This window comes from Macaca thibetana, chromosome 13 (assembly GCF_024542745.1).
Source record: "Macaca thibetana thibetana isolate TM-01 chromosome 13, ASM2454274v1, whole genome shotgun sequence".
NCBI classification, from domain to species: Eukaryota; Metazoa; Chordata; class Mammalia; order Primates; family Cercopithecidae; genus Macaca; species Macaca thibetana.
The window spans coordinates 99,885,344-99,905,221 of NC_065590.1; the positions used below are offsets into that span (position 1 = coordinate 99,885,344).

The 19,878-nt window shown below is 38.3% G+C and overlaps 1 long non-coding RNA gene across 2 annotated transcripts; it reads left to right on the forward strand.

The window, feature by feature from the left end:
- Positions 1 to 6,503: 6,503 nt before the first annotated feature.
- LOC126933701 (uncharacterized) lies at positions 6,504 to 18,988 on the forward strand. 2 transcript variants are annotated; one of them, XR_007718711.1, is made up of 4 exons: positions 6,504 to 7,513; positions 16,131 to 16,315; positions 16,803 to 16,924; positions 18,815 to 18,988. It is a non-coding gene; the product is annotated as an uncharacterized LOC126933701 (long non-coding RNA). The 2 variants fall into 2 exon arrangements; XR_007718710.1 differs by lacking the exon at positions 18,815 to 18,988 and having other exon boundaries at positions 16,803 to 17,149.
- Positions 18,989 to 19,878: the final 890 nt, after the last annotated feature.

The following is a 19,878-nucleotide window of genomic DNA, read 5'->3' on the forward strand; positions in this document are numbered from 1 at the left end:
CCGCTCTTCCCCTTGCTGCTTTCCTTTGAGCTACTCTGGTTTTATTGTTATTCCTCAAATAAAGAAGTTCTCAATACTCTGGATGTCATTCTTTGATAAATATGCATATTGCAATATCTTCCCCCCAACTACAGGTTAGTTTTTTTCCTTTTTTCCTTAAAGATGGCTTTGAAATATATTTTAGGGAATAGTTGGGATTGCTATGAAAACAAAAATTTCTATTACTAGAGGTAAAGCTGTAGCTGACGGCCAGAGAGTGAGGCTCCAAAGTTGGTGCTGCTGTAACTGTAGATTTTGTCCTGGAGTGAAGGATTTGCCCTTGAGTTTTCAGACTACACATGAATGGAAGAGAAGGCCTTGGCCTATGAGAAATGGGGGTAGAAGTGATACACCGCCCAGCATGCATTAGCTATTTTTCCTAATGCAGCAAACCACCATGGCACACGTTTACCTATGTCACAAACCTGCATATCCTGCACAAGTGCCCCAGAGCTTAAAAAAAAAAAAAAAAAAAAATTAAGCGATAGCCTGCATAAAACTGTTCTGATGCTACTAATTCAGGGATATGGAAACTCTGAATTAGTAGCATCAGGCTACTCCCCAGGTGCTACTAATTCAGGGAAATGGAAACTAATAAAGTATGTCCAACAGCTGAGCAAGGAAACAAAATGATTCTCTTGCGCTCAGTGCCTAAACAATGTATTCCACTAGAAACTTCAAATAGAAAGTAAACCATGCACTTCACATGCATTTGAACTTAAAAACTGCATTTACTTCATTATGAAGAAAATCATAAACTATGAATTAATGTTTTAAAAGAGAAAAACAGTAGTCCAGGTTGTTGATACCCTTGATAGAAATAAATGGGAAACCATCCATCAATTTCTACCTCATGGGATTCCAATGTGAGAGGATGGCAGGGACCAGAACTTAACAAAGATGAATTTACAAACAAAATCACAAAAATAAAAAATTCCATCATAAGTACAAGACAGCGGTTACATGAAAAAAAAAGGGAAGTGGGGAGCACAAATGTCTCAGGTACCAGAAGCAGTAGAAAAAGAACCTAAAGGCGATCATAAACTCAGAATATTTAAATGTTTAAAAAGATAAAAGAAGTTTTAAAAACATCTGGAAAGAATAAGATGGTATGCAAAATCACTAAGTAAACTTGAAAAAAAGAACCAAATAGAACATTTACTAATAAAAAATACAGTAATTAAAGTAAAATAAACCAGGCCGGGACACAGTGTCGAATACCTCTAATCCCAGCAGCTGGGGAGGCCAAAGCGAGAGGATCACTTGACACCAGGAGCTCAAGACCAGCCTAGGCAACATAGCAACACCCTTCTCTACAAAAAATAAAAACACATTAGCTAGGTACAGTGGCACGTGCTTGCAGTCCTAGCTACTTGGGAGGCTGACGCAAGAGGATCACTTGAGCCAGGAGGTCAAGGCTGCAGTGAGCTGTAATCCAACATACTACTGCACTCCAGCTTGTGCAACAGAGTGAGACTCTGTCTCTAAACATAAAAATAACAAAATAAAAATGAAATGAAGTGAATGACTTAAATAGCAGTCTAAACACAATTTAAGAGAGTGTTAGTAAACAGGAAGGTGGATCCGCAAAAACTACTCAGGAAGAAGCACAATGTAATACAAAATATAATAGATTATAGAGGAGACACAGAGAGTCCTCAATACCTGGCTAATGGGAATTCAGAGAAGAGAATAGAGAGAGAGGGTAATGGGAATGATAGATAATGCTAAGGATTCCTCAGAATTCATGAAAGACAGGGTTCTCACTTTGAGAAGGAAGAATGAGTTCTAAGCAAGAGAAGTGAAAGGGTATTTTTCCTTAGGTGATAGGATACTGCCCAATTTGTAGTACTTTCATTTGAAAGGTAATTATTTTATGAGTATAAATGAGTTCTAAGCAAGAGAAGTGAAAGGGTATTTTTCCTTAGGTGATAGGATACTGCCCATTTTGTAGTACTTTCATTTGAAAGGTAATTATTTTATGAGTATAAATGAGTTCTAAGCAAGAGAAGTGAAAGGGTATTTTTCCTTAGGTGATAGGATACTGCCCAATTTGTAGCACTTTCATTTGAAAGATAATTATTTTACGAGTATAAATATTATAACATAATATTTAAAACGTGTAAGGGAAATGATCAGAAAAAAAACTGTTTTTCATTTCTGTTCTTCTCTTAGCAGAGAACGCCATTGTTACCTATTTCTTGTGTATCCTTCCAGAAATCTTTTATGCATGTACAATTATGTACATATAATCCGTGTGTGTATATATATACACACACACATTTATTGTTTACACAAGTGGTAGAATACCATGTAAACTTCACTGTGTTCACTTTTTTTAACAATACCAAAACTGTTACAAATGATGACATAAAATAGATGCCTTATTTTTAATGGCTACATAGTTTTCTATTAGATAGTGGGTAATAAACTATTTTAAATTAATTATCATCATTTCTTAGAAGCTCAAATTGTTTCTAATCACTTTATTGTAAATAATGCTCAGTAATTCTTCTTGCACGATTATCTTTTCACATAATATTTGTCAGTAAACAAATTTGCAAAGATGTAATTGGTGGGCCAGAGCAGGATGTATTTTTAAAAAACTGGTAGATAATAAATGCCTCTCTACTTTATTGTATAAAAGACTTACATACTAAACCTTCGGACATTTTGTTAGATTTCCTACTTGGAAATATTCAGGGGCTGTGCACTGCATGACTTTTCTTTTTCTGCAAAGCATTCAACAAAAATATCCAGCTATACATGTGATATACATATGCTATGGATTTTAATTATGACGGTAACAATATCTAATTCAGGTAAATACTTTACTTCTTTTGCTCAAAGACTGTTGTGTGACTTCCAGATCAAAACCAAATGCAATATTATATCCAAATATATATATTCTTTAAGGTCTAGATCAAAAGCTTTGTTGAGCTTTGGTTGCTCTGATCTCCATTTTGTCAAATCAGAACTTTTTAACTTTTCTCTCTACTTTTTCAGTCCTTCATCCATATCTAAGTGAAGTACTGACTCTGTTCATGCACCATTGGCCTCACCCCTTAGCTCACAGGCTTCCTCGGCTGGGACTGACCTTCCGCCTTACCCCGGCACCTGTCTCAGAATCTGAAGCTATGATAGCAGGCCTGCAGGCTTTTATTACATTAAATTGAAGAAAGAACACAGGTGTATTGCAGTTCCAAACTTAAACCACGGAATATTTCACTAGTAGCATTAAACAAGAAAGTAATAAGCCAAAATAAACTTAAGATAATTGACAAAATATATTGTTAAAATTTTTGAAGCTTCTAGTGTTCAGGATGAACACTCCAATTAAGTACATATTTGGGTGAAGGTATAACGTTTTTACACATGATCGCTAAATTCTCTCATCAGACATTTCTGGCATGGAAGAAATAGAAATCTATTTGAAAGCTTCTCTATTTCTTGTTAAAAAAAAATCTTCAGACAAATTAAATTTAACAGATTTCAAATGAGCAAAAAACAATTCATGGATCAGACATCGCCTAGAACCAGGATACGTTCAGAATGACTCCAGGGCTGCCACATGGTCAGATAACATTTATGGACAGAAAACGGAGAGTGGTGGACAGAAAACAAAAATGAGGAACAGAAACAGCTAGATTGGATGCAGTGGGGCATTTACCTTATTTCAACCTGGTTTGAAGAGTTGGCTGCTGTATTAGTCCGTTCTCACACTGCTACAAGGAGACTGGGTAATTTAAAAAGGAAAGAGGTTTAATTGACTCACAGTTCAGCGTAGCTGGGGAGGCCTCAGGAAACTTACAATCATGGTGGAACGTTCCCCTTCTTCACAAGGTGGCAGGAAGGAGAATGAATGAAGGAGGAACTACCAAACACGTATAAAACCATCAGATCTCCTGAGAACACACTCACTGTTATGCGAACAGCATGGGGGTAACTACCACCATGACTCAATTGCCTTCACCTGGTCTCTCCCTTGACACGTGGTGATAATGGGGATTAAAATTCAAGATGAGATTTTGGTGTGGACAAGAAAGCCTAATTAGATCAGCTGCCTAGAGTTAAATGAAGTTCAGCTGCTGTGATTGGCTGAGACTACAATGTATTTAACACATCAAATTGGGTTACAGCTCCTTATATATGGAAAAACCTTTAGGCTTAATGTAAAATAAGGAGGCAGTTTGAGGCCAAATTTAATTTAACACTGAAATTTTAAATATGCAAAGGGTCTCTAGGCTGAAAGGATCCCAGTTGTGTTTGTCCTAATAAAACCGGGTGTGCTCTGCAAACAGGCTACGCTGCAGACATCCTAGAGTGGGAACATAAAGACTTACTGGGGCCCCAGCGGCCAATCATCTCTCTGGGGCAACACTGAATTTCCTAGAACCTCTGGAGAATTTGCATATGGTATCAGCAGGATAAAACAAAAGATGGAAAATTAAACTATGCTTGGAGTTTTGCAAAATTTGCTTAAAATACTTTGTCAATCTGAAATAATTGACATGATCAGAATCCAGCTTAAAAGAATTATTCAAGCACAAAATTAAAGGACAGCTGTCTGAGGAACACAGACTCCAAACAAATGGAGTCAGTGCTCCACAGTGAAAATGTTAAGGTTTTACTTAGATAGGTAGAAACAAAGAAGTTTAGCAGAATCATATTTTCCGTACAAGGCTGTTTTATGAGTTACAGCAATTTGGTTGGTCACCACTGGTTCCTTTTCAGGAAATGCATAATTAACATTCTATCTGAAGCAATTTGATAATCATAGAGTCTTTTGCTCTATCTGGTCTAGTCTGGTACAAGACAAGAAATAAGAAAGTTAATCTGTAAAGAGGGTCAACAATTAATAGGGAAGGGATCCTATCTCTGGCACTATTTAGTCTTTTACAACATTTTACTAAACAATGTAGGTACGGAAAAAGCTAATCTATAAGCAGAGAAACAAAGGTTGCAGCCGCCTGTTACATGACTACGTGACTCAGGACCCACCAACACATTTCTTTTAAGGCTCAAAATAATTTAAAGTTTCAATAGCGTTAATTTGAATTACTTATTTTCACAACTTTGTGCACTAAGACACTTTTCTTGGCCTGTGCCCCCATCTTCACCCCACATATGTTCTGTAAGTAGCTCAATGCATCTGTTCCGCAAATAAGCATTCTCAGTTGAGGACTTTATCTCCTCTGAGACCACAATCTCTCAAGTCGAAGGCTCTGTCTGAGCCTAATGTGCTCTTGATATATACACAGCAATAATGAAAAGTGTGACATCACATGTTCACTTGTGATTCTACAGAAGCAAACTTCCAGATTAGTAAAATGATGTAATTCTTCCAAATATTCAAAATGTTTAATCTTTCATCTTTGAACTACTCACATATGTAGTAATGCATTTTTCTCTTTAGGAGGCACATCTCTTTTTTAAGATGAGTTCCTTGTGCAGGCCAAGAGAAAACTTCCTCTGCCCACTGAAGACTCTCTGAAAATCAGCTGACAAAAGGCAGATTAATAGAAGAAACATGATACAAAATTTATTTTAACATGCCCAGCATGGTAGAATCCTAGGAGACTTATGAACCAATAACTCGATGGGGTCCAGATGCTTATATAACTTTCTTCATGAAGGAGCAGGGAGAGGGGGAATGTAGGTAATTCTTTTGAAGAGCAATGGGTGATTATTAGGGAGAATGAGTGGACCTGGGAGACAGAAATTAGCCTGTAAATGAATGTCTTTGGAAGTTGAATGCATCCTGGAGATTGAAATTGTCTTGTGAAAAGGTCACCCAGGCATATCTACACTCCTCAGTCTTCTTTTCTGCCTCAGTAAATGAGATTTCAGGGCAAGGTGGAAACCAATTGTTCTCCTTGGTGTTTCCAGTCTGTATGTAGATAAAAACAAAGCCTCTCCTAGCACATGGTTGTTTCCAAAGACCTTTAACTCAAAACGCTTATCAAGCCAGGATGCCTTTTTTTGGAGTGAAGTTTTCAAGGATACTTCACTCTCAAACCAATAATATTTTCTATACTTTATTTTAAAAGATGAAGACGTCACCAGACTTTACTTGCTTCAATTTCAATCGCAATCAATCAGGAGCATACTTTAGATTTACAAAATAGTTGTGTTTAATCACCAATAAAATATAATATCAAGGAAAATTATTCAATTAGCAAGACTGCTATAATTTTTGTTACTACAGCCACTTATGTTGCATTTAAAGTAACATGATATGCACATTCTCTTTAATACATCTCAAACAATGTTGAAACTCCTCAAATGGTCCATTCCAAAAATGGAGCTTCAGATCATACATTTATATTTTATTCATCAACAAGCATTTCAGTTTCTTATAAAGCAAATGACTTTCTCCCCAAACCCTAACTCTTCATATCAAATACAAACATGTTGCCACTTGAAGCAATTTCCCCCAAATGGTTGATTTATACAGCCTCACAAATCGTAAATTTCCAGGCAAATAAATCATTTTGCACTTGGTTTCTACAAACATAAAATAAAAGATTTTTTAAAGGTGCTGACTAAGACCTTTGCTGAATTTGCTTAAATACTTCATACTTTAACTAAAGTATATATTGATGCATTTCGTTTCCCTGAGAGAAGCAATATGGTAATAAGTTCTTAACAATTCAGATCTGTGCCTTTTCATGGTGCATTTTGCAATTCTATCTTACTTTTTTTTTCTTTCTCTAATCAGTAATCAGTACTTTTTGAGGTTTATGTGTACAGTATGTAATTTGATTTCCTTCCCTGGCAAGCTAATACATTGACTGAATACAGAGATTAAAAGTACATATATTTAGAATCAAGCAAAGCATAATATATGTTTTTGCTTCAGTGATGAGCCTGATACATTAATCAAGGTAGCAGGCTCAAGCAAAACATTACAGTTTCTCCTGCTCAAAGGAAAGAGCAGCAATTCTTTCATCAGTGTTTCAATGTCAGGTAAGGAATTGGGAGAGAATCAGGAGCATGTTGTCTCTTGCCCAGATGGCTTTAATCTTACGTTAAGTATTCTTTTTTCTTCCCAACCCTAAAGCCTCAGATCGACTTGGGATACTGTATATGTTTGTCCATAAGGATAATGATATTTCATTCTTGCTTTCTGACTTCATTAGCTCTATAGAGAGGTTGCCTCTTTAAATATTTTTTTTCTTTTTAATGTAACGGTAGCTTTAAATGCAGAACGTAGAATCTGTCTTATTAAAAACCACCTGTTGGGTTGATAGCCAGCTTTGTTGGCTGGGCATTGTGCACTCTCTGATTAAATTGTGGTGAATGCACCTGGGTTACTATGGCATTAGAACACATTGTGATTTGATTGGAGGTTAGAGACTGTGAACAGGTTTCACAGAATATAGAATTTTCTAATAATGGAACTGGCTGCAACTCTGTAGTTATTTTCTTCCAATCCCCTTGATTTACAGATGAGGAAACTGAAGTCCAGGAGGTAAAGAGAATGGGCCAAATTTATCCAACTGATTAACAAAACAAAAACAAAACTAAAATTCTCTTGATCACTAAACCTGAGTTAGTTCTAATATGGCAAAAATCCAAGTGATATTCGCTGTTGGACACATTATAAAAATTTTCCAACAAATTTAACAACTGATTTTGAATTCACAGGGGGAATCAGATTCATGAATTTCTAACAGAGATAGGCTTTTTTAAAAGTAAATTAAGATTGATATTTTGCTCTTTCAAACAGTGAAAAGAGAGGAGCTGTTTATGTGTCCTAGTGGTTTCATAGGATCAGGTTACTTAATCTGAAACGCATATAATGTGATTTGAGCAATTTCCACAGTCTAACGGGATGAATTTCAACGACCTGATCTGGGAAGAGAAATGCCATCATTCAACCAAATGATGTGACCAAATCTGTTGGTACCAGTGCCATTAGCGTGGGATTTTCTGACCTACAAAAGTGGATTTACAATCAACATGCCCTTTCATCCTTAGTTTGATGATGTTGATGATGATGACAGTAAATATGTTGGGTGCCATATAGTGTTCTAAGTTCTTTTCACTGGAATCTAACTCAATTGGTACCATTATTATTCATAGCTTATCAGTGAATTCTGCCCCCAGATTCTATAATCTTTTTATTATCTCATAAAAATTACAAAGCAGTAATGTCTTCTTCTGCCATGTGTGATCATATTGGAAAACTGGAAGATGCATGTGTGAGGAATACCTTACTCTCACCCTCACATTTCTGTGAAGGGAGATACCTCACCTTCTTGGAAAATTGCTTGAAAGGGAACTTACATCTCTTTCTCCATCCAGTATAAGTCTCCTTCATAGGAAAGTTGAGGATCTCCAAGGTCCAGCTAATGAGAAAAATGTGGTCTGACTTTTGTTGAGCCCATTTCTCTGTTGAATTATATTAGTAGAATAACAGTATCTGATCATATGTGGCCTAGCTATCCAGCTGTCTTTCTCTTGCTTACTCTGGGCACTGTCTTTGTTTGACTGTAACAGCCATACACTTCCAATCTTAAAAGGTAGGATAGTACAACGGTTGAGTTCCTAGAATCTGCCTTCAAACACTCATTGCTTACCTGTGAGACTTTGGACAATTCACATTATCTTTCAATGTCTCATTATCTCCAGCTACAAATGAAAATGATAATAATAGTAACTACCACATAAGATTGTTTTAGTCTTTATGTAAGATGATACTTCAGAAATGCTTAGAAAAAGTGAATGGCATCAACAAACATATTACTAACCATTGTTATTATTATTCATGGTAAGTATGCCCTGGGTCTAGCCTCCCTGCTGTACACAAGACTTCAGTGACCTGCTTCTCTTCCTAAAACAGAGGGAACCAAAGAGATATGATGGCTTTATGGACCTAGCTGTTTAAGGAGCTAAGAAGGCCCTGCAAACTCTGATCTGTTTATAACTTAAGTGCTCTGAATACAGCAGAACTCTTGTTCTCCCTTTGGGCCTGAGTGAATATTTTAAAAGGTTGCAGTTAACCTACACCTCCTAACACCTTAGATAAAGAGTAGTTTCTTGTACCTTCCTGAGCTGTAATTGATGTTGCTTGAATACCCTTTTAATTCACATGCTGAAGATTAGATTGAATTAAGGTAGCTCATTTTCTAAAATGTAAGGAATCTTTTACAGTGTTAATTCTAGTGATAACCCATACTTTATTTTGAAAAAATGTTTATGTTGTCATTTAACTCTTCTAGTGCCTTTTTGATAATTGGAGGAGACAGAATTAATTTGGGCACTGCAGCAATTTGGAGAATAGGCATGGAGCTCCCAGAGAAGGCTTTTCAACTTTATTTTTTTAGATGGAGTTTCACTCCTGTCCCCCAGGCTGGAGTGCAATGGGGCGATCTTGGCTCACGGCAACTTCCGCCTCCCAGGTTCAAGTGATTCTCCTGCCTCAGCCTCCCTAGTAGCTGGGATTACAGACATGTGCCACCACACCTGGCTTATTTTGTATTTTTAGTAGAGAAGGGGTTTCTCCACATTGGTCAGGCTGGTCTTGAACTCCTGACCTTAGGTGATCCACTCGCCTTGGCCTCCCAAAGTGCTGGGATTACAGGCATGAGCCACCATGCCCGGCCGGCTTTTCAACTTTTAAAGCCCATATGAATCACTAGGAATCTTCATAAACTGCATATCCTGATTCAGTAGTGCTGAAGCAGGGCCTGGAGAAGTGTTTGTAACAAGCTCTCAGATGGTGCCTATGCTGCTGCACAGCAAGGTCCTAGAGAATGTTGGGCAATGACATGGGATGAATATAAGATTCCTCATGCTGCCTCAGTTGTGTAAAACCTGGGTGTTAGAACATCCGTGCCTACTCCTACAAAAGCAGACATGGTTCTAGATGTGTGACCTAAACTTTAAAACAACAATAACAAAACTCTCCTAAAAGTCTCAATTTTGTTGCCAAAGATAGCTGATGTATACATCACCGATGCAATAAATTTGGGGTTCATATAATGTAGGATGTGGTAGTTATTCTCATTTCTACTCAAATTTCATTCGTTTCTAGTGGAGAGAATGCTACTAAGCCTTCATCTTAGAAATGCTACTTAGAAAACCCACCCAGTCAAGCTATACTTTTTCTGCGCAAAAGAACACCAAAACATTTAGTGATGTTTGCCTTTAAAACTTAGCAATTACCTGACCATAATCAAAAGCACCATCTCCTGCGGAAAAATTTTCCACAAATATGAGGAACTGCAAAATGTTCATGAAAAATATATGTCGCGAGGTGGCGGACGCCTGTAGTCCCAGCTACTCGGGAGGCTGAGGCAGGAGAATGGTGGGAACCCGGGAGGCGGAGCTTGCAGTGAGCCAAGATCATGCCACTGCACTCCAGCCTGGGCGACAGAGCGAGACTCCATCTCAAAAAAAAAAAAGAAAAAGAAAAAAAGAAAAATACGTGTCATGAAAAAGCTATGTATGAATTTAAAAAATTTTTGCACCAAAATAAACTTCAACTAACTTATAATGCATCTGAACAGGATCTAGTTTGAGGTACTAAGAAAGACAAAAACACCAGTTTGAAAAGAATCCCTATCAGAGCAACAGGAATTCTAAAATTAAAGCAAGAATAAACATAAAATATACGGTAAAACCTGGGTGAAAGAATGGGAAATTATTGATGCTTTATGAGTTTTGTGGGGACAATTTCAAAAAGAAATCAGCAGTTTACATATAGATAATTCATTTTAAGATGAGATAAGATGATGTAGACCATCCACATCATTTATAAGAATAAATATTAATTTTGTTTGTGCCCTAATTGAAGAGAACTGGTGATTAATAGCACAAAGAATAGCAAACACCATAGCCATCTCAATTAGTTCAGCTTACACAATTCTAACTAAAAAATTAAAGTTGAGCAAAATTTCATGTAATGGGTGTCAAAATCATTGCACACAGATCAGCTGGAGACAAGTACAGAGCTCTCAATAGACATTTTTTTAAATAGTGAGATTAAGATCCTAAGCTTTTTTTTTTTTTTTTTTTTTTTTTTTTAATGAGACGGAGTCTCTCTCTGTTGTCAGGCTGGAGTGCAGTGGTGCCATCTCAGCTCACTGCAACCTCCAACTCCCTTGTTCAAACGATTCTCCTGCCTCAGCCTCCCAAGTAGCTGGGATTACAGGCACGTGCCACCATGCCCAGCTAATTTTTGTGTTTTTAGTAGATACAAGGTTTCACCATGTTGGCCAGGATGGTCTTGATCTCCTGACCCGCCTTGGCCTCCCAAAGTGCTGGGATTACAGGTGTGAGCCACTGTGCCCGGCCCTGAGCATATTTTTGAAGAATACTTATGGGAGATGAAACATGGCTTTACCAGTACCATCCTGAAGACAATGCAAAATGAGAGCAATGGCTACCAAGAGGTGGAGGTGGCCCAATCAAAGCAAAAATGAAAAAGTGAAGAACAAAGGTCATGGAAAAAGTTTTTGAAATTCTCAAGTCATTTTGCTTCTTGACTTTCTGGAGGACCAAAGAATGATAATATCTGCTTATTATCAGAGTGTTTTCAGAAAAGTTAGCCAAACCTTTAGCAGAAAAACACCTAGGAAAGCTTCACCAGAGAGTCTCTCTCAACCATCACAAAGCTCCTGGTCATTTCTCTCACAAAACAAGGGTAATTTTCTAAGAGTTTCCATAAAAATTATTAGGTATCCACCTTACAGTCCTGATTTGGCTATTTTTGACTCTTTTTTGTTTTCTAATCATTAAAAATATCTATAAACAAAGGCCATTTTTCTTCTGTTAAAAAATGTAAAAAAGATTGCATTGATAAATCTAAATTTCCAAGACTCTCAGTTTTTTGAGGGATGAACTAAATTGCTGGTACCATCACTTATAAAACTGTCTTGACCTTAATGGAGCTAATGTTAAGAAATAAAGCTTATATTTTAAAAATTTTATCTTTTAATTCCATTTTTCATGAACTTTTTGAAGTCCCCTTATATATTATTATGTAACCCCTTTTTCTAAGGCCGGACTTAAACTACGTTTTTGTCTGTTGGTGAAAGTACAAGCATTACAATTCTCCATGAACAAAAATCTCATTAATAATGCCTTTATTTAACAATTAAGGAAGGAGAGGCACAGGAGAATTGTAATTAATCCCAGGCCACACAACAATTTAGGAAGAGAATCATGGTGAAGACCTATGTGGTGACTTCCAGTCTAATTTCTGTCTATGCTGCTGTAACATATAAGTTTTAAGTACAGTCAATCCTCATTATGCATGGATTCTGTATTTGTGAGTTCTCTTACTCCGAAAATTTATTTTAACCCCCAAATCAATGTTATTGGCACTTTCATAGTCATTTACAACGTTGGTAGAGAAGCAAAATATTTGAATCATCCAAAACACAAGTTCCCAGCTGAGATTGAACAAGGCAACACTCTGCCTTCTTGTTTCAGTCCTCAGGCTCTAAAGAAGTGTCCTTTTTAAGGTCTATGTACGCTACATCTTTTGCTTGTGATTTTGCTGTTGAAAATGACCTCTACTCATAGTACTGAAGGTCTGTCTTGTGTACCTACATGAAAGAAGACTATGATGTGCCTTATGGAAAAAAAAAAAAAATGTGTGTTTTAGGTAAGTTTAATTCAGGCCAAGTTATCATCCAATTGGCTGTGAGTTCAATTTTAATTAATCAACAATATGTCATAAATAAAGTGTCTTTAAACAGAACTACACATAAAACAAGGTTGTGTATTGGTTGGTTGAGGAACACATGACTGAAGGCTCACAGGTACCTGATCCTGTTTTTCCCCAAGGGCAATTGTTCAGTATTCACAATTTCAGTCTTCACACTGCTTTGTGATCTGGTTATAACAGCTAAAATAGAATAAGACAACCTACTAAATACATTTGAAGCAGATAAAGACAACATTGTAGACTTCCAGACAGGATCATGAACTGAGAAGATAAGAAACCCCACCCAGACCTTCACTCATTCCCAAAACACAGAAATTATAGATGGCCTCCTCTAAATACTAAAGCCTAAAACAGGAAAGCAAAATCTTCGGACACCAGAACTAAAGATGAAATCCATTGCCATGTTAATGAGTGAGATTTGAAGTCATGCAGCCCACGGGCAAGTCCAGGTGTACATTTTATGAAAAAAAAAGTAATGCCAGAACTGAAATATAGATGAAAGCTATAGAAATCATCGGAAGTAGAGATGGACACCCTGCATATAGCCAAGGACCAGTCATAAGCTGGAACGTGAACAATTCTGCCTGGAGCTCAAGGGTATCCCCAGAAGTAAGCACTTGGTCTTAGGTCACGGATAGAATCAGAGAGAGCTTCAAAAATGTTGAAACCTGTGTTACAATATATGCAAATTAAAGTTCAGAAATCATTGTATAAGCTGATAAAAAACTGACGTGAAACCACCCTGTAAGTATGCCTTCAAAAGTCAGAGCACTTGAGGAGAAAAACACGCATGGAAAATTGTCCCAGCTGAAAATGTGTTTATAAATAAGAGACGAAGAAGGAATCACCCTGCCAAGAAGACACAGTCGGAAGACACAACAAATAATACAATTTATATTGAAATAATAAGTTACAGTAGAAAAAAGTCTAATAGAAACTTGAGTATAATTAATGTAGTCAAAAAAAGCAATAAATAACAATATATAAAATAATACCGGTAAAACCACATTAAAATATAAAAATCTTTCTCAGATTAAAAAAATACATTCGTCTTCAGAATAAAAAATAATATTCCACAGAATCGTAAAAAACAAATCTATACATAGTCACTATATTATGAAACTATGTGTCTTATTAAGAAAAAGTCATATTAAAACTACCAGACAAGATTAGATCAATTATTTGCAAATGATCAATGTAATAAGGAAAGAAGACTTCTGATCAGTAACTATAGATGTCAGAAATCTTTACTATTATACTTAAAGTGCAGAGGGGAAACAATTTTCAATTTAGGATTTTCTATCCAGCTTACCTCTTACTTCAGGTAAAGATTAGAATGGTAGCATTTTCAAACATACACATACTGGAAGTATTCATCATCTGCAAATCTTTATGAAAAACAAGAACTATTAAGATATGTTTTTCATAAAGTAGAGAAAAAAGACCAAAAAGCCAAAGAGTTTACAGTAAATACTATGAGAATATTTCTTATTTAAATAAGATATAACTAACATTCTAGGCAACAATATTATAGAGGATGGGAGATAGAATTGGGAGGGAAGTTAAAACATGCAAAGATATTAACACTGTATGTAAAAATGAAAAAGATATTTGTTGGCTCTAAATTTTATTAGAAAACATCAAATACATGTGTTAAAAATGTTAGAGTACCTATCAGTACTAGAAAAAAAGTTTCTTCAAAACAACATAACAGATTAAAAAGGAACTAATTTTAGGAGGAAAAAAAAATAACAAAAGTTCACAGAATATGAGCCAGCTCAAAAATTTACTTATTTTCAGTAAGTAATAAAGATTCTACTGTACACAGAATCACAGGGTCAAAGGAAGACCCAAAACTACATCAGGAGAAACCTCCATGAATTTGATGGTAGGTCCCATAGCCTTCAGGCATGACAGGCATGACTTGGCCACTGCATCAAGCATAAGGCTGTTTTGGGTTGATTTCTATGTAGTTGAGTTAAAATACCAAGATCCTGGGCAGATCATTCCCGGAAAGCAGAAGAACATATTAATGAAAGCTAGACCTGGGTAGGAGTGAGGGGTGAGTATTGAGTTTAGCTTGCAAAATTGGCTGTTCGTATCTGCCATCCTTTTCAAATTCCTATTAAGATATTTAACAGAGATTTCTGTGAGCATAGGCTCCAAACACTTTGTTAGGAAAATGCAAAAAACACTTATTTTTTAATCTCCCCAACCCCATTAAAAAATTATTGGTAGTGATTGGTTTTGAGCCCTCAGTGACTACGTATCTTTAGGAAATACTACTTCTCCAAATGGGACATTAATTTTATCAGTACAACAAAGCATTACAGAATGAATTCAACAATATAATATAAATAGAGGGAAATTCAGGAATTTCAAGGAAGAGATCTTACAAGAAGCGTTTAACATACCAATTCTATTTACTAACCAAGCTCCTCCAATTAAGTTGGATGGTGGGTATCATAAAAGGGAAAAATCATTTTCTCCATCAGAAGATCCCAAGTAGCAATTATTGACTAAGAAGCAGGGAATATCTGAAGCTATCAGAGGTACCTATTAATACTATTGGGGCATTCATTCACTCTGTAGAAGAGGGGCAGACTCAGTCATAGGATTGATTTTTTTTCTTTTTTTTCTTTTTTTTTTTTGAGACAGAGTCTCACTCTGTTGTCCTGGCTGGAGTGCAGTGGCATGATCTTGGCTCACTGCAACCTCCGTCTCCCGGGTTCAACCAATTCTCCTGCCTCAGCCTCCTGAGTATCTGGGATTACAGGCACCCACCACCATGCCCAGCTAATTTTTGTATTTTTAGTAGAGACAGGGTTTTACCATCTTGGCCAGGCTGGTCTCAAACTCCTGACCTCAAGCGATACACCCGCCTTGGCCTCCCAAAGTGCTGGGATAACAGGCATGAGCCACGGCGCCCGGCAGAATTGATTTTCAAAAGTTAAGCACGGGCATATATACAAGAAGATGGTGATTTTGGTTCTTGATACTTGAAGATAATTACACTTGTGAATTTAAAGGAAATTAAATTTTTCCTCAGAACACATTTTAATGATGTGAGTTTTTTAGTCTGAATTTTTTTAAGTATTTTTCATACCAACTGATACAGACAGATTATTAAATATCACAAACTGTCAAGACTTTTAGCTCTGAGGCACTTCTAAGAAGGACAATTTGGCCATACTGAAAGTTCTTCAAGTTATCCTTGGTGAAATGATAATTGTGGCATGCATGTGCATTAGGGACATACAAATTCATGACTGGAAGCAGGTGTCCAGCCAGCCAGGGTAAGGACTAGGGAGATGTCATCCAGTGAGTGTTGCTGACAGTTGGTTAAAGGTGTCATTTTGAACTTTCTGCTTCATACCAGCTAATTCTAAGTGGCCATTTCCCTCCTCAGAACTGACAATCTGCCTTTTCCAGAAGAAGCCATTTTGGAGATTTCATCTTTTAAATTAACTCCCAGAAATACAAAGACGAAACGGAGGAAAGTAAACACCGAGGTGTTGAGATGGTGACCCAAGGCAGAGCTTGCCCAATGAGGGACAGCGGCACTACAAGACCACAAACTCTTCAGTCCTTGGAGTCAGTTTTGTTAATGGATTTGTGGGAATTTTCTCTACTAACTAGTGCCCTTTTAGACAATGTTCTTGATGATATAGAGCAAGACAAAGTCAAGCCAGATAAATGCAACTTCACCAATAATTTTTAAGAAAAAATCCCAATCAGAGCATAGACTTCTGATATCTAATTTTCCCAAGAGATAATAAAGCTTAGTACCTAGTGACATCAGTCAAATCAGAGCAGAGGCCCAGCATGGGATTCACCCCTCTGGGCCAGCATCCTCTAGTGGAAGGATGCAAGAGGCCTCAAAAGACGCTAAGAGAAGTGATCTGACCCAGAGCCCTGTCTATGCCATGGTTAGGGGAAGTCACAGCAGAATTTTGTTGGGTCCTCCAAATTATGAAAAGTCCCCTTCTCAGACAAAGAAGCTTTAATAATAATTGAGTTGTATTGACTTACTACAGTGAGAAAAACTACATAGATAATTCACAAATGATTTTTTCATTAGGGAAAGTGAACACGGTTTTGATTACTGGTGTGCCCGGCTCCAAAGTTGTTAAGCAGGATATCAGAAGGAAGAGGAATCTTCAATGGTTGATAGATTGGTTGATATCTTGACTCAGAATCAAGGTGAGTGAGGTGAGGTTCTGAGAGCAGGAAATGTCATGCTATGGAGACATTCTGCAGTTGTAGTTGTACAGTCGATAAGAAAGGTAGTATTCAGTTTTCAAACATTAGAACAAACCTCACCTCTGTCTCTCAATGCACAGTCCTTCTTTCATGGTTCACATAACGGTTCTCTATCGTAAGACATTGAGGCAAGGCTGTATATTTCACAGCCATTCTCATTCTCGCAATGCCCAACACAGCGCAGGCCACAACAGGCAGAACAGATGGATTGGCTGGACCCACTGACCAGGCCCTCTCTGCAGTGACAGAGCCTGTGCCTAACAATGCCTGATGAACGAATCACACCTGGCCTTTTCCCCTGGATCTGTCTGTTCCCTGGGAGTTCCCTTCCCCAGATGCTTGCTTGCACTGGAAAAGTGGTGAAGATACTGCTTGGGCTCCTGTTGCTCCCACCTGCCCCATGTACAGGTGATGTGGCACCTCCCAGCTGTTGACACACATGCTCCCTGCCTTTATCTCAGCTTCAATTCCCACCAGCCACGGTGAAATTTCCCCCAACTGCTACCAATTCTCACACAGGAAGACATGCAATTGCTTCAGTAATTACTGAATTTTACAATCAGGACGGCCATTTTTCAACACAGGTGCATTTAATGGCTTAGAGCCACATGCTCTGAAAATGAACCATACTGTCCCTTTTGATCTGAAATTAACCAACTGTGCTTCACGAAAAGGCCAATAAGGTTCTTTTCTGCTAATTACTAGAATGTTATGACTTCGTTCTGGGATATCAGAGACATTGGCTGGTGGGCATAAGAAAAAGAAGGCAGGTTAGTAGATTATAAATACAAGCCAGTTGTAGGGATGATCTCAAAGAGGTATATTCATCCAGTCCGCTGAGCCCAAAGGGTGTGATATGGTCACAGTAGTCATTGGTATTCATCAAGGGAAACCATATCATGAGTGTGGACCCAGCAAAGGGGATCCAAGGGACAGGTGGAACCTTGAATATCTTCAGCACCTTGCACGGAACCTGGCTAACAGTAGGCAGGCCATAAATTCTGTGCAATAAGGGTAGGCAAGTAGATCCCAAGCCCCTGGGGAAAAGCTTAACAAGTTCTTGGTAGAGGATTGAGGATTCAGTGGAGGCACCTGGGGGTTCAGGGCTGGTATTAACTCCCAGGGATTAAGGTGTGACTGAGCCTCCAGGTAGAAGGCATCATTGGTTACAGATTCCATGGTCTAAACAAGGCAAGAATTGACATTTTAGTGCTATCATCCTTCCTTAAAGTAATCAACTTAAAACATAAGAGAGATGTCACTGTTCCAGCTCAAGGGTATTGTTCTTCTTCAGTTTTGCCATCCCAAGCTTATTTGCAAGAACTTTCCTATCATTAAATACCCTATGAAGTGTCCACATCTCATCGTTGCACCCACAGTTGTTTTAGGGATTGTAGGTGCTCTCGTGGGTGATTGAATGGGAAGAGAGCAAAGGCTGTGGCAGTTGGGCGCTACTTTGTCTGAGCAGTGCGTATGGTACCTGTCTCAGTAACATTTCCTCCATGGCCTGCAGGAGGGCCTGTGGGGAAGAGCCCTGTGGACTGGCACTGGCAGGTTCTGGCCCAGGTAAGTCCTGTGCTGTCGGAAGGCAAGACCTCCTCTTCCATGGGCTCCTGCACACTCAAGACACGTAGCCCAACCACCAGCTCTTTCACAAAAGTTAGAATTCTTTCTTCCGGGGTAACTTTCTCCAGGACAGCTGAGGCTCTGGGGCTTCTGCAGGCATTATTTTCACTGCCCGCCCTCACCTTCCCCCACCACTCTTGATTCTCATCCCCAGGTCTATACCACCCCCACCAACCCTTCTCTCCTCCCTCATTTTCACAACAGATCCTGATGTTCATTGAACCCAGAGTTCCAATCATCTGTCACCAAGAGCATGGCCTTACTTCTTTGAAGGCAGAGAACAGTTCATCTCCCAGTGTCCTCTAGAAGGAAGAAGACACATTTCATTCCATCTATAACACAGCAAATGAAGAAGAATCCACAGGGGCACGTTAAAATTGCCTGATGTTCTCATGGAAAGACACTGTCTTGCTTAAACACATTCTCCTGGCTTAATTCTCCACAAAATGCGGCCCTTGCCTTCAGAGTTTATAATCTAGCTGAGAAAATGGCAACAGGAGATGTCATAAGACTATGTCGAATCGATGGTTGAGGGCTGTGTCTGATGCACAGGTGATTCGTGTTTAATGATCCTGGGGAAAGGAGACAAAATGATGGGCATTTTCCTGGAAGAGGCAGAAAATGAGCTAAGCTTTGAACTTAGGAACAAACATTTTGGCTAGCAGAAAGAGAGAGAGGGTGAGGAAAATTAAGATGAATTGAAGAGTCTGGCTAGGAAGAGAGAGAAAAGAGAGCTTTGCCTTGTTAGAGGGGAGCTAAGGTTGGTGAAATCACAGTGTGCCGGTTGTTTAAGGAGGAAATTACACAGGACTTAGAAACCAGGAACGGAAGCGTAGACCTGGTGTGAAGCAAATGTGTAGGCGTTCAGGTGTTGAGATCTGTAGGGAAGGACTGGAGTTGGGAAGGGGGGCATCAGGGCTGCTGCTGCAGTCATCCCAACATTAGGGCTTGGACCAAACCTAAGAGGATCTTGAATGAACAAGTTGGTAAAATGCCATGTTGCTGATCTGGAAGTATTTCTTCTGCAGAGCAGCATTCGTAAGCCTGTAATGTCAGTGGGTTAATTTTCAGGCCAACTCTGATTCCGAAGCTCATTTTTCATAAAGCAGAGAGAGCCTCGTTTTGATGCACGTGAAAGGGGCAGAGGTCAACTGCCAGGCCACTCACTCCCTGACCTCCATCCACATGTGGCCCTCAGCATTTCCCAAAGGTATCCTCTGAGCTCCCTGACCCAGGAGTACTGGAGGTTAACACTTTGTTAAAACATT